This window comes from Thamnophis sirtalis, unplaced genomic scaffold, assembly GCF_051295495.1.
Source record: "Thamnophis sirtalis isolate CommonGarterSnake01/CBP01778 unplaced genomic scaffold, rThaSir2_p1.2 scaffold_4, whole genome shotgun sequence".
Lineage (NCBI taxonomy): Eukaryota > Metazoa > Chordata > Lepidosauria > Squamata > Natricidae > Thamnophis > Thamnophis sirtalis.
In genome coordinates this window covers 24,198,279-24,213,178 of record NW_028261384.1, presented here as the reverse complement: position 1 = coordinate 24,213,178, position 14,900 = coordinate 24,198,279, and the positions used below count along the sequence as shown (strand labels likewise).

Here is a 14,900-nt window from a genome sequence, read left to right as displayed (position 1 = left end):
CAATTCCCTCACATGCAGTGATTTTGCCCCTTTTTATGGATACAGTGGTGCATTTTTTCCATGCCAAACTGCATTGAAATATCGGTGCTGAATACTCGGACTGTGTTTGTCAATGATTGGATTTCTATTTCTGACTTTCCATAGAGTTTCAAATCATCCATATATAATAAATGCGAATTTTTTTCAGCTTCTTTGGCTGTTTGATAGCCTAATTTCATTTTTTTTAAGATTACTGATAGTGGGATCATTGCGATGATGAAGAGAAGAGGTGAAAGTGAATCACCCTGGAAAATTCCTTGCTTGATATTAACCATTCCGTAGCTCTCATTCCCTACTGCCAACTCAGTTCTCCATTGTTTCATCGCCTTTTCAGTAAAGGATGTAATATTTTTGCTAATGCCAGTTGTTTCTAAGCATTTTATGATCCAACTATGTGGCAGTGAGTCAAATGCCTTTTTGTAATCAATCCAGACCATATTCAAGTTCGTTTTTCTGTTCTTACAATTTTCTAATATCATTTTATCAATTAGGAGCTGATCTTTTGTGCCCCTGCTCCTTCTTTTGTTGCCTTTTTGCTCTATTGGCAAGATGTTGTTTGTTTCCAAATAATCCATCATGTTATCTGCAATAATGCCTGTGAGTAATTTGAAGGTTGTTGGCAAGCATGTTATTGGTCTGTAGTTTTCAGGTGTTGTTCCTTTAGTTGCATCTTTCTGAATCAAGTATGTTTTTCCAGTTGTCAACCATACATCAATTTGGCCCTTTTGTAAAATTTCATTCAGTTGCCTGGCCAATATTGCATGTAAACTGGTCAGATATTTGAGCCAGAAACCATGTAATTGGTCCTTTCCAGGTGATGTCCAATTCTTTACCTTTTTAACTCGTTTTTTGACCATCTCAGTTGTTATTTCTAATACTTGCATTTGTTTGTTGCCAATGCTTTTCTCAAAGTCATGTATCCACTTTGCTTCCTTGTTGTAGTCCTTTGCATTTTCCCACAATTTTTTCCAGAATGCAACTGTGGCCTGTTTTTCTGGTTTTTCACTTTTGGTGTCACTATTCACATTAAGACTTTGATAAAAACGCCGTTGGTCTGATCGAAATTGCTGATTTTGTTTATATTGGATGATTCGTGCCTCATATCTTTCAATTTTTCTAGCTGTTGCTGTTATCTGCTGTTTTACAATCTCTACAGCTTCATTGATGTTTCTTGTATCCAATCTATATCTTCTGATTAGCCGATCTATGATTTTTTTTGTTTTTGAGCCGTTGCTCATGCATGTTCTTTAAGTTACTAGCATCTGCCCTTAATGTTTTGACTTTTTGTTCTAATCGGATTTTCCACTTTGGCTTTGATGCTTTTTCTGTTGTGTGACTAGGTACTTTGATTTTAATGCCTAGTTCATTAGTGACTATTACAGCTGTGCTGTATATTAACTGGTTTGTTTCCAAGATGGATCCCGATTCAATTGTTGAAAACACTGCATTAACCATTTTTATGATAGGGGCCAAAATTTTCTTAGGCACAGTTTTTAGTGATGGTAAACATTGCCTTTCCTCATTAAGCAGAAAATGCTCCATGATCTTATCCTTCAATTCTTTTTGTTTTTGAGTTAGTTCATCAGTTGCTTCAGTGATAACTGGTTCTAGTGGTGGTAATGTTATTTCCTCCCCGAGAGCTTCTTCTGGGAGTTCTACTATAATGTCTTTAGTTGTGTCTTGAATATCAGTTATTTCCGCTTGTGATATTGTTTTTTGGGTTTTGCAATTTGCCTGAATTTCCTCATGTTCAACTTCACTAAACACTTTATTCCGTATAATAAATCGCCTTTGATCTGCTAGTCATTGTTCACTAACATTTGAATCTGGATATTGTTGTTTCCATAATTCATACATTCGCTTTAAATAGCCTCTTTTTTCTGGCTCTGAGTTGTAGTAACAGGCCATTATGGCACGGTTTTCATCTGCACTATATTTTTGTCATTTTGTTGGCTGGTCCACTTGTAGCCCACTTGTCGACGGATGTCCAGGGACCCCAACATCCGCCGCGGCCCTTGTTAACCCGCGTGACGACTGATGCGATATGGAATTCTTATTTGTTTTTTTCACCATATTGTATGGGTTGGCGGGTTGTTTTTTTTACTGGACCAGATGCCAACCTGACCCCAACCCTCCTCCTTTCTCATCCAGGCTTGGGACCGGCAACGGCGGAGTTGTTGTTGTTGTTGTTGTTATTATTATTATTATTTAATTCTTAAATAGCTAGTCAGAGGTCCTGTTTGGGGTATTCAGGTTCCTTGTTGGATAACTGTAAGGGGTATTCTAGAAATCTCTCTGATAAAATTATCACATTTGCTCTGAGTTGAAGCCACTGGGAAGGTTATGTAAAAGTGACTTTTGCTTAGTTATCTGGGAATAATTTCAGCTTATTGGTTTTGAGGAAGTGAACGAAGTCTTTTGTGTTATGAACTCTGCCACAAGTTCTGTATCCATGTCCCTACTAGTTGGTCAAATCTTTCCAGGGAATGGCTTGAGATTGTGTTCAATCAGTGCTTAATATCTTTTTGTATGGATAGTTCTACCTGCTTTGAAGGAGGCAGTTGTCCATCATCTCTCCAGAGGCCATCCTTGGAATCAACTGTATATTTATAATTTTCATCCAGTATCCAGTCTTTCCATTTTGCAAAAGATTATTGTTGTAGGCACTGTGCTTAAATGTGACCTAGAGAAAATAGATTGTCTGACATTTTTTCAGTCAGGATCAGATCAGTTTTATATGTAATTGCATTGTTTATATTTGTTTATACCTTTTAGAGGACTTGATATGAGAGTGATATAGTTTAAACTCTTTTAGAAGTTTTCTTAATAAAATTTATTATATTATTATATTCAGTATTAGCAGTACTGAAGATTCTCTGGGCACCTTCCTTCAGTTGCCACTAAATCCTGTAGTTTTTCATGTAAAGAGAAATTTGCACATCCGTTATAGGGGAAGCCTTGGCAGGGCTGAACAAGGCTGCGCTAAGTTTCCTAGGACTTCTCCTAGGGCCATTAAGGTACCCCATACTCACCTTAGCAACCAGTGCAGTTGTTTAATTACTGCATTGGGAGGAGCAGGAATGGAAGGTTGTAAGTAAGGCAATCATATGGGCACTTCATTTAATAGCTGTCACAACTTCTGATCATAATGGGCAGGCTCTATTACAGTCACAAGTTGAGGATTATGTGTACTTCATTTTAATACTCTATTTCCCTAATCTTAAAAATATGGTTTCCTAAATAACATGTAGAAAATGTCTCTAAAGTTGATCTTCCATATAATTTCTAAAACAATTTTCCACATTCCACAGAGAGTAGAGGAATGTTTTGAATTATATTATTCTCTCTGTCTTGATGTTTGGAGGAACATGTGATCCACACATTATTTTTTTAATCTTTTGATTAAAACTTCACATGAAAAATATCTAGGAAAGAATCTGTTATATCTTTTATGATTCACCTGAGATATACATCCCCTATTTAAAGTATAAATATGTCAAATTGATATTATATAGATTTCTTTTCAAGTAAACATGCCTAGGAATTATATGCTTGCAGGTTTAAATAAAGAACACAATTAAAGCCATACATTTTAAGAATACAATTTGATTAATATATCTAGATGTATATACATTATTTTGACATCCCAGGTTTACGGTATAATGCTGACTATAATAGTTAAAATTGAGATATTGAAATAGATATTGAAGTATCTATTTAAAACAGTTTAAACAAAAACAGGATATGGCAATAACTATATATAAAATGATATTCTGGCATTATACTACCAAAGGACTGAAGAAAAATGATTTTAAAAAACATTTATTTTGTTCAGCTGATAGAAATAAAAATACATTTTTTTTCATCAGAGAGATAAAGGCTGATATGTACAATTGTAAAATTTAAAACTGGATTCTATGTTTCCTGATTTCAAGGCCAGTTGGGAAAATTGAAGAATTTTCCCAACTAGGCTTCCGGAAGGAAATACGCTATCAACCCTTTTCTGTACCAGTCACAAACAACAAGATTTATTTAACTTTCATCTGATATTCTTATCTGAGGAAATACATAGAAACTTTCAGAGTCAGTCTCTTGCAGTTATTTATTTATAGTTATATTCAGACACAATTAAATATTTTTGTTTATTTAACAACTTATATAGCCACCTTCTCAAAAACCATAATGCTAGAAGGAGCAGAATAAAAAATAATAAACATCATAAAATACTAAGTAAAACAAAACAAAAATTCCCTCAAGATGTTGAGAGAATTACTTAACATCACACAATCATCCTGTAGGCCATAGGATTCCTAGCTTGCTGAAAAAATAAAAACTTGAGGACTTTCTGGTGGGCAAGTTGGAATGAGACTGATCTCACATCAGTGGGAATGATGTTCAATAGGACAGGTACCACAGTAAAAAGGCATGCCTCTTGAATCCCGTCAGATGTAACTCATTAGTAGATGAGACCCACAACATACCATTCCTTTTAAGCCCGTTTTGACAAGTAGATATAACCAGGAAGAGGCAGTCCATCGTAACCTTGTCTATTGTAGACCTATGTACACCTTTAGAAGGACACAGTGGTTCAGTGGCTAAGATGCTAAGCTTGTCAATCAGAAAGATTCAAATCCCTAGCGCCATGAAATGGAGTGAGCTCCTATTACTTGTCCCAGCTTCTGCCAATCTAACAGTTCGAAAGCATGTAAAAATGCAAGTAGAAAAATAGGAACCACCTTTGGTGGGAAGGTAACAGCACTCTGTGCGCCTTCAGCATTTAATCATGCTGGCCACATGAGCATGGAGACGTCTTTGGGCAGCGCTGGCTCTTTGGCTTTGAAGCAGAGATGAGCACCACCCCTAGTGTTGAGAACAACTAGCACATATGTGCGAGGGGAACCTTTACCTTTTAATGTAGAGCTTTAAAAATCAAAACCAACACCTTGAGTTTGCACTCAAAAGCAAACTGACAACTAATGTATCATCGAGCAGAGGTATAATGTGCACTTAACTGCCCATGAAGCCACATTCTGCACCAACTGAAACTTCTTGATATTCTTTAAGGACATGTGCAACACATTGCAGTATTCCATTATAAAAGCCACTTGTTTCTCAAGCAGAAATTGTGAATCTAGAAGGGTCTCCAGATTGTGCACTCGGTCTGTTTGGAGCAGTACCACCCTATCCAGAGCCAAAGAGGATAAAATCTCAGATGCAGAAGTGACTCAGTCTTTCCAGGACTCAGCTGAAACCTGTTGTTCCCCATCCAGACAGATCTTCAGGAGCATCACTTAATTTACCCAGAGTGGAGAGACATAATACTGACTATAAAACTGTAAAATGGATGTGTTGAAGTAATGTATGTAATATTCATGGTATATTGATGATACCTTATTCATAGGAACAAATAATTTCCTCCAATTGCTTCATGAACATGTTAAATAGGAACGGTAACAATATCTAACTTAATGAGGTTAATGATGGATGTGTACACAGATACATCAGGGAAGCAAATAAGCAGAATATTCTGCCATACATTCCCTACCTGGAGTGATCTGGAAGAATACTATGATGAATAATATTAAAAGCTACCAAGACATTAAGAAAAACAAGGTGAAATGTCGGCAAAAATTCTAAATTATCCAGGTCATGGTTGCCCCAAAGGTGCTTTTTCTAAAAAGCAATTGGGCTTTCTTCAGGATTTTTTTTTTTTTTTAAAGAAGCTGAACTGAAGAAACTTCTCAGATGAGAAGTGAAATATTTCAAAGGGAGAAAAACCCAAGAAAGTACAGTTGCCTCCTGGAAAAAGCACTTTTGGACAAGAGCAAGGACGGGTGCACAACCCTGTCCTGCTTCCGCCAGAGATCATCCAAAAACGTTCCATGCAACTATGCAGCCAATGCTTTCTCTGTCCAATACCCAGGTATGAAGCCTGGCTGAAAGGGATCCACAAATAATTCATCCAGGGCCTGCTGCAACTTCTGTCCAACTATCTTCTCCATAACCTTCCTTCCAAAAAGAGTGGCTAGATCTTGGGGGGAAAAATAGTCTCGCAGTCAAATCCAACAATGGCTTCTTGAGCAGTGAGCCAATTATCACTACTAAATGCATCCATTAATTCAATTTACAGCTTCAAAGGAAAATCTAGCTACCATAAATGTTAACAACATTATTTAAAACTCCTTGAACATTAAGCAGAATACGAATAACATTACTTTTAACAAGACATTCATAAACAAGCAATTGTAGTAACTAAATATTACATGAAACATTTAATATTCAATAATATATAACTAAATAAACATTTCCGGAGGAAAAAGGACAATCTTTTGATAAGTTTGTAAAGAATATATAAGGCAGTGTGCTAATCTATATCAGTTATACATTATAAAACGGAGGAGGGAAGCAGAATTGATTAAGGCTAGCCAGGTTTAATTTGTGTCTGCTTGTATTTAGCAGTTTAAGTTTCTTACATTCAGTTTGTTCAGAAGCATGATGAAGTAAGTGCTTCTCGCCTCTGTCTCAAATCAGAAATGCATGAAGTACAGCTGCAGAGATAATAAATTCCCCCCAAAGGCCTTGGCTGAGCAAATTAGGTGTCAATGGGGTGCCTGCGCAGGCAGTACTCTCTCTAATTAGTCTCTGGAGCCTGTTGGTGGCTAGAATAAGATGATCTAATCAATTGGTCTGTGTCTGATGGTACGTGTAAAAATCCTACCAGGCAGAGCTGTCTCCCATAGGTCACTCACCTGCACAGCAGGATTACTCATTTTCATTTTTCATCTCTTCCATCACATGATGCTGACAGTTGGTTTTAAGAAAATTAAATTTTAAAAAAAAACTGGTTCACAGGCCAATGTAGGTCAGAAAGAAGTTGTGTTGTGGGAATTGGTGATCTAATTCATTAATATGTATTGCAAAAAACTTGCATGGAGTCAAAAATAAAATGATTTCAATAGCACCGAAGATGTCTTTAGTAAACTATCAGCAATATAAAATTACTATTGAGAATATCAGGCACAGTGGCAGTTACAGTGTGCCTAACAGAATCTAATTGGGGGGCATATTAAATACAGGAGAAATATGGCATTTATTTGTTACCAGTTGCCTTTTAAAAGAATAATAAAATCTGATTGCAAGATACAGCAGTGGTACTAAATAGGCCGCACTGTGAAAGTCGTGTGTGTTTTGCATGCTAAGCCACTGGGACAGCATTGCCCCATTCGATTCTTCGGGTGGGGGGGAGAAATCCAGATAAATTCTGTTTTAGAAGCTATGGTTGTGCAAAAAGAGCTAGTAAACTCTAGTTCTAAAACGTTTTTAAGCTGGTGGCAAATATTCTGAAATTAATGTCCCTTTCCCTTCTTATTACTTGAACTAATATTAATATTTAAAATCAAATCCTTTCTCTCCGTTTTGCACAATAACACAGCAGTATTTTAACTATGTAAGTAAGAAAGTGTTTGTTTAATTTGTCAAACAAATTGTTTTATGCTATAAAATGTACATACATCAGAGGTGGGTTCCTACCTAGTAGTGCCATACTGGCCTGGATTGCAGAACCGGCAGCAACCTAAGCTGGACATGCCTCCGCACCGGTTCCCCGGTCTTTGTCACCACCAACTTTTTTTAAAGTTCTGCGCATGCGCAGAACAATTTCTATTGAACTACATATGCACATGCAGTGTGCATTCAACACATGCATGATCAAAGCACGCACATACACAAACCGGCAGTAACGCTGGCCAGAACCCACCCCGACATACATGATTTGACAGTTTTATAAATTGTCACTCCATCCACTAGTAACTCAAATGTTATAATGTTATTAATGAACTGTATTAAACAGACAAAATGAATCATATATTGTGACAATATAGTACGTTTGTGTGTGTGTAGTTTCTTACTTTATTGTCACAATGTATAATTCATTCAAGAGGAAATAAAAGGGGAAAAGAAAAAAAAGAAGTTCCATACAATATCAGTATAAAATTAATTCAACCTTTATACTTATTATTAACTCTAGATCATGTAAAAATATACCTCTTTCTTGGGAATATATTTCTTTTCTTTCTTGGCACTCGGGAATTTCTTACAATTTTTGGCAAAGCAGATAATGGGGCTTTGCTTAAAAGTCACCTAGGAAAATCAATTATTCGGAACACAATAGCTCTTATACTGACAAGAAGTTGCTGTTACTATATCATGACTCTACTGCTAGAACTGCACTAGTTACCAGTTTGGATGCAGTTTAAGATGCTGGGTTTTGTTTTGTTTTTTACTTTTAAAACTTAACCTTCAGAAGACCAAGGGACTGTCTATGGGACTGGTCTCCCAGTGACTTCTGCCTGCCCAATAGAATTGGAAATGGTGGAGTCTCTTAAAAATCTCTTCCATGAAGGAATGTCTGGGTTTGTTTGTTTGTTGTTGTTTCTTGTTTTTTTTTTTAAACAAAATGATTAGATTGGTTCCCACCATATTTTTTTCCACAAAGTTATTAAAACTTGACTTTTCCAGAAAGTCTAATAATCGTTTGGTGATGAGGGGGTCTCTCCCTCCTACAGATTGAATATTACAATTTTCTTTTCACCAAGTTGCTGCTTCGGTTTTATTTGATTTATGGTTGGCTGGCTTTTATTTTAACATTGTGGGGAAGAAAATGCTTTCTGTGATAAATTATTGTGCCACTTATTGTATCAAGAAATACATAAACTATAATTAATAAATAAAATATTGCTGTAAGTCTAGAGAATTGGGCATTTGGCTTTGAAGAGAGTCTTGCAAATCTGAATCTTGTCCTTAAGATTTTTAATGTTTATTTTGGTTAACATTGAAAGAACAGGATACCGTTATCTTATCATTATTGAACAACCTCTCATTATAATGTTTACTGTAATTTCTGTTGTTTTCATTATAGGAATTAAGATCACCAGACTAAAGAAGAGAAAAAACAAACAAACAAGATATAGACAACATTATAAAGGCACCATTATCTGCTTCCTTTCTTGGATTTCAATCACAAGAAAAATTATGCTGACAAGATCTGGTTCACCACTCCTCAGTTTATTTAAAGTACTGCACGTATTTTGATACATTGTGAGTTGAGAGACATTTGTGAAGATTAAGCTATTTGCTTTATTGATGTGTGGCATAATTGGCTTTTTTCCTCAGTCCTTTGTGTTTGGTTTTATTGCTTTTACTTCACTGAAGTATAAATACTTTTGTGAAAATATTTAAGTTTCACCAGCAATGTCTTAAATATAGTAAAGCAACACCTTTGGTGTTATAATTTCCTTTATATTATCTGTAGCTAAAAGGCAGTCATGGCATGAAACAATGTACGTATTCATTGAGAAGTTCCATTCATTTCACATTCATCAAAATTATAAGCTGAAACAGATTACAGGTTGGTTGTGACAGTCAGTGTCTTATAATTTTGCTCATGTTTTTTTACTGCTAGTAAATGTAATATTCTTTCATTTAACCATGGCAATAAATACATCTTAGCTAGAATTTGGGTACTCTGCCTATGTTGAATAAAGTGGCATAAATGGGCATATATATATATATATATATTCAGATACTTTACGCCCTTGTGAGAAAAGGGACTTATTGTTCTACTGTTTTTGTGATTATATTTCAACTTGTTCATATGTCTTGCTTCAACAATATTTTCTAAGAAGGAAACTAGAAAAGATGAAGAAAAAAATGAGTTTACATTTGGAAAAGCACTATGACAGTGCTGAGTGACACTACGACTAGTTGCTGAATGAGCCGTTAAAATATTAGCCTTGAATAACTATCCAAATTCAAAATACTTTCTTTTTATAACCAAAGGACTATTCCAGTTATTTTTCTAAGATATTAAGATGGTAGGGAGAAAAGCACTATATTATGCATCTTCATACAGCTGATTTTCCTGTGTAATTTGCCAATTTTTAATAAGGGATTACTATTACCTTAACAAAAGGTGGAAGGGAAATGGAATGAGTGAAGGCAGTAGTTGGATTTGCCTTCTACATACCACCCCTAACATGACTAGTACAATGTTATAGAAGGGGAAGACTAAATTCCCTTGAAATAAAAGAAAATTACGTTATTCCATAGTATAACAGATGTTTAAGAAATTCATTCATTCATTCATTCATTTATTCATATGAATTAGATTATGGCATCTTAATGCTTTTATAAATAAAAGCTGGAAAACAGGGATATGTTTTATAGTTTGCATTTGCTCTGTAAACTGAAAGCATCTTATTACTTGGATCTGGCGAATACTTGATTTTACAAAATACTAATTTTTAATACAAGGGATCTTTTGTCAGTATTATTTTATTATTACACTATTCCCAACAATTATATATAAATTAAAATAAATTTTCTGTCCTGCCTGAATCAGCTTTGCCACCTTTATTTAAAACTTTATATCCATGGAAACAATAATCACAAAATCCAATGAAACATTTTGGACTTAACAAAAATGCCTAAATCTTTGTTTTGTTTTCAAATTCGATCATATATTCACTTGGCTATTTCAAGGTAATTTGTCTAAAGAAATCTCAGCACTATAAAAAAACTGAAACAGGAAAGAAAATGAAGATAGATTTCTATAAAAGTTTAAAGAGAGATGGAAACAATTTCTCTCCATGTTAAAACATATGGTATCATGTAAAAAGTAACTCACTGAGTTATTTCCTTCAATGGGCTAAATGCTTAACACCTTATTATTCACAATAAATCAAATGTTTAGGATGTACGCTTAGATTTTATGAGATTCTTTCAAAAATAATTCTTGATGCCCTTGAACATATTGGCCAATGACATTAAAGTGCCATGATGGCGCAGTGGTTAGAATGCAGTACTGCAGGCTACTTCTGCTGACTGCTGACTATCTATAGTTTGGCAGTTCAAATCACACCAGGCTCAAGGTTGACTTAGCCTTCCATACTTCTTAGGTAAAATGAGTACCCAGATTGATGGGGGCAATATGCTGACTTTGTAAACCGCTTAGAAAGGGCTGAAAGCACTCTGAAGTGGTATATAAGTCTAAATGCTATTGCTATCAGCTCTTATAAATTGAAAATAATTAATGAATTTCACTTCTAATGTAAGTTCTTGATTTAAAAGGATTGGGGGGGGGGTAGAATTTGGAGATGGTAGTCCATCGCTTAGAGTAGATTGATTAGTAATTCAATTTTCTCCTCTTAATTAACCTTTTTTTGTGGGAATAGCCATTTAAGCTACAAATCTCTATATTTTGGAATGGGCCTTGAACCAAGAAACACATGGAAAATAAAAAGGGAAATCATTAGTGACTCCTTTTGCAATCTTCTCAAAAGCACAATGATGGCTCTTAGAACAGGGGTGTCAAACTCAAGGCCTGAGGGTCGGACAGGGTGCTTAGATATGGCCCATGGGGCCACCCTGGAAACAGCGAAGGAGTGGCCCATGATGCCTCTGCTAGCAAAAATGAAGCTCAGGTTGAGCCACCACAGTGGCCACCACAGCGCCCCTCACACAAGTGACATCCAGCTGGCCACGCCCACCCTGGCCATGCCTGCTCCGGCCCCAAGGTCAAACACAACCCTGATGCATCTCTCAATTAAATTGAGTTTGCCACTTCTGCCTTAGAAGTTACCACAATTAAAGCAATCTGCAGAAAATAAATCACTGTTTATTTGGGATGATATTTTCAAAACTCAACAGAAAGCAAGGGTTTTGGAATAATTGTACATGGAAGATGATACATATAAAACAATTAAAATTTTGAATCCATACGTTTTTCAATATCAGATCTATTTTATTTGCCCCTATTCTTTTCTATATAATTCATATTGAACCCAGTGTTATTATCAGTCCAATTTATACAGTAAAAAGAAAATGGTGCACTGGCAAAGAACCCTGTATTTTGTCTCTTAAAGTTACGGTATGATTTTCCTTAAGGCACTAAAATTATGGGAGAAGATCAATTACTTGAAGTGGATAAATATAAGCTAGCTAGATTTTATTATAGTTCTAATTTTAGTGATAGTGGTGAGGAATTATCACTGGAATGTAAATAGAAGTATGTAGCTATAATGCAATCTCCAACATTGTGCAGTGCAATCATGAAGCTGCTGGGCGGAGGGGGAATCAGTGTTCTTATCTCTTCAAATCTATGATTTGGCAAATAGTAATTATGCAATTTTATTTTTGCCTGTATTCTCCTTTAGTGCATAATAGAAGCTGGCACAAGTTTTATCCTAAAGTACTTTCCAGTTATGGTTAAAGTATCTCTTTCATCCGGCCCTACATAGCCATTTCATCAGTCTAATTCCTTTGCAGATCAGTTTAGACTAGGGGTTGGCAACCTTAAATACTCAAAGAGCCATTTGGACCCATTTCCCACAGAAAGAAAACACTGGGAGCCACAAAACCCTTCCTGTGCCTGACTTTCCTGAGAAGCCACAAAACTAACATCTGTAGTTGAATTAAATGTTTTGTTTACTTCTGAAACGTTTCTTTTCTTGGATTTATCCACGGTTGGCCTATTGGGGGGTCGAAAAGCTCAATAAATCATGTGCTGGTGGGTGTTGCACATTGGTGGGTGTGATGCATATTTTGAGTGTCAGGGAGCCGCAATAGAGGGATGAAAGAGCCACATGCGGCTCAAGAGCTGTTGGTTGCTGACCCCTGGTTTAGGCAAAACCATGTAACTCTTATGTTGGAGACAGAAAGGCAATTCTGAATGATTTTGAATAATGCATAACAAAGGATTTTATATTTTGCAGCTACTTCCACTGTGATTCTGCATGGATTTTGCTTCTTGTGCTTTTGACTACAATAGGAATGAATTCTAACTAAAAGACCCTGCCATATCACTTGTACATCCTGCTTCCCCGGTTTTGTAATGCTTTTGACAACTCGGAGCCTTTCACAATTTTAATAAGAACCAAAACCTAATGCATTTTTTATCCCCTTTTCAGATACTTTGAATTTAAGATTGCATATTTTTAATTTTCCATGTATATGTTAATTGGGACCTGGTATATATGTTATTGAAATAACATATTTGCTGTTTTCCCATAATTGGGTTCCCTATTTTTCTAATAAGTTCAATGATTCATTAGATAGAATCTTAGCCCATTTGTAAATACTACTATGCAATCTAACTATTCCACATAATAGTTTGTTTGAAGTACTATTGGAATGGCCAGGAAATTAGTAGTGGAATATGGCAGCCATGGAAAAAACAACCATGCATGCATTGTATTTCTGTGGTTGATATTAGGGAATAAATGCTTTCCAATTACATCCAGTTCTTTTAATTAAACTCCTCCTTATTTTAGAAAGCTTCTCAATGAGAAGAGAGGGCATTCTTTTTTTGAAACCTAAGAAGAGAAAATGATCACCTCATAATGAAAGATAAGAGGAACTCCAGTATATGAAGAATGTAGAAATAGAGATAGAAAATTGGTCTACAGGGTTTTCGATACCAATGTTACATTGGAAAATTTTCAATATGATTACCATTTGAACAGCTCAAATATGCAGAGCACCTGGGTGATTGCAAATCATGAGTACTTTGTCTCTTAAGAATAAAGTTAAGCAAGCACAGGAAATATAGAACAATGGCTGGGGAGGCTTTGGACCAGTCTTGCTTTCAATGTGTGAATGACCTTTGAATAGATATTTCCATTTTTTCTGATTAATTAAGGAGTGTTGCTCCTCTCAACAGTGAAGGCAATGTGATCTTCTGAACGCATGTGCACCTGTGCACATAATGTATGGTGAATATAGAGTATGTATTTCCCAAAAATATATTATTATTGTTTTTCTAAAGTAATAGGATAAATGACATTTGGACTGTACAGATTCATGTGGAATATGGAGACCATATAAATAGAATTACATTCCATTCTTCACCAAATCATGGCACAAATCTTTTTTTTTTTTTGACAAAAAGGTACAGAGGCACTTATCTACGTTATTGCCTTGAAATATTTTTTAAAGCAAAAATTGAAAGATTGCATTAAGATATTCCCTGAACGTGGTCTCAGAGCATGCAGTTCTGCAGTGCTACCTACAAAATTTTCCCTAGTTGGGATTCTTTATACAAGCCACAAAAAGTGCTCTTTTTAACAGGGGTTTGGTAATCAAACAATATTAGTATTAAGTATGTATACATAATATAGCCACATGCTTTAATGACAGTTTAGTCAGCAGTATGGTTAAGTAAATGTTACATTGTATTCAATGGGTAATTTGTCTTACTATAAACAATGTATGGTTTGTCAAGTGTCACTTGTTTTCATTTAATATGATATTTAATAAAGTGTAACAAGGCTTAATGTTCCATGTGGTTTTTTAAAAAATATGATAATTTTGAGGGTTTTTTAATGAACATGTTTTTATGCTACCATAATAAAAAAAGATTCCTGGCAGCTTACATAGAAGAGATATAAATTAAAAAATATATGGCAAAAATAAAGCAACTACTAACAATACAAAAACATATACAAAACTATACAATATGAAAGAAAAGCATAACAATACAAAACTATACAATATGAAACAAACATAACTAATTATAGAGATGGAAACCTACACACGAAGGAAAGTTTTTAAAACAATTTGGTTTTCAAGATCTTCCAAAAGATCAGCAGAGAACCAGCCTGGTTTTCCCCATGTAGAGGCACTAGGAATTGGCAACATATAAATTTAATAAATTTTAATTACCATCACCATAAACATCCCCATAAGGCTCTTCCACAAGATTGACACTGCAACAGAAAAGTTGTATCACCTCACTTTAACCCCTTCCTTCCAAACTATCCCAGAATACAGGATTTGCCAAAGTTTCTCCCTGGGAGATCTAATGG

The 14,900-nt window shown here is 35.3% G+C and overlaps 1 protein-coding gene across 4 annotated transcripts in view; it reads left to right on the top strand.

Annotated features, from left to right (window-relative positions):
• CDK14 (cyclin dependent kinase 14) overlaps positions 1–14,369 on the top strand; it is a 250,999-nt gene extending 236,630 nt beyond the window's left edge. For all 4 annotated transcript variants that reach the window (XM_087712624.1, XM_087712626.1, XM_087712627.1 and 1 more), the window contains one exon: positions 8,957–14,369. The gene's annotated coding sequence lies outside the window, so the exon portion shown is untranslated. The remainder of the gene's footprint in view (positions 1–8,956) is intronic.
• The last annotated feature ends 531 nt before the right edge of the window (positions 14,370–14,900 follow it).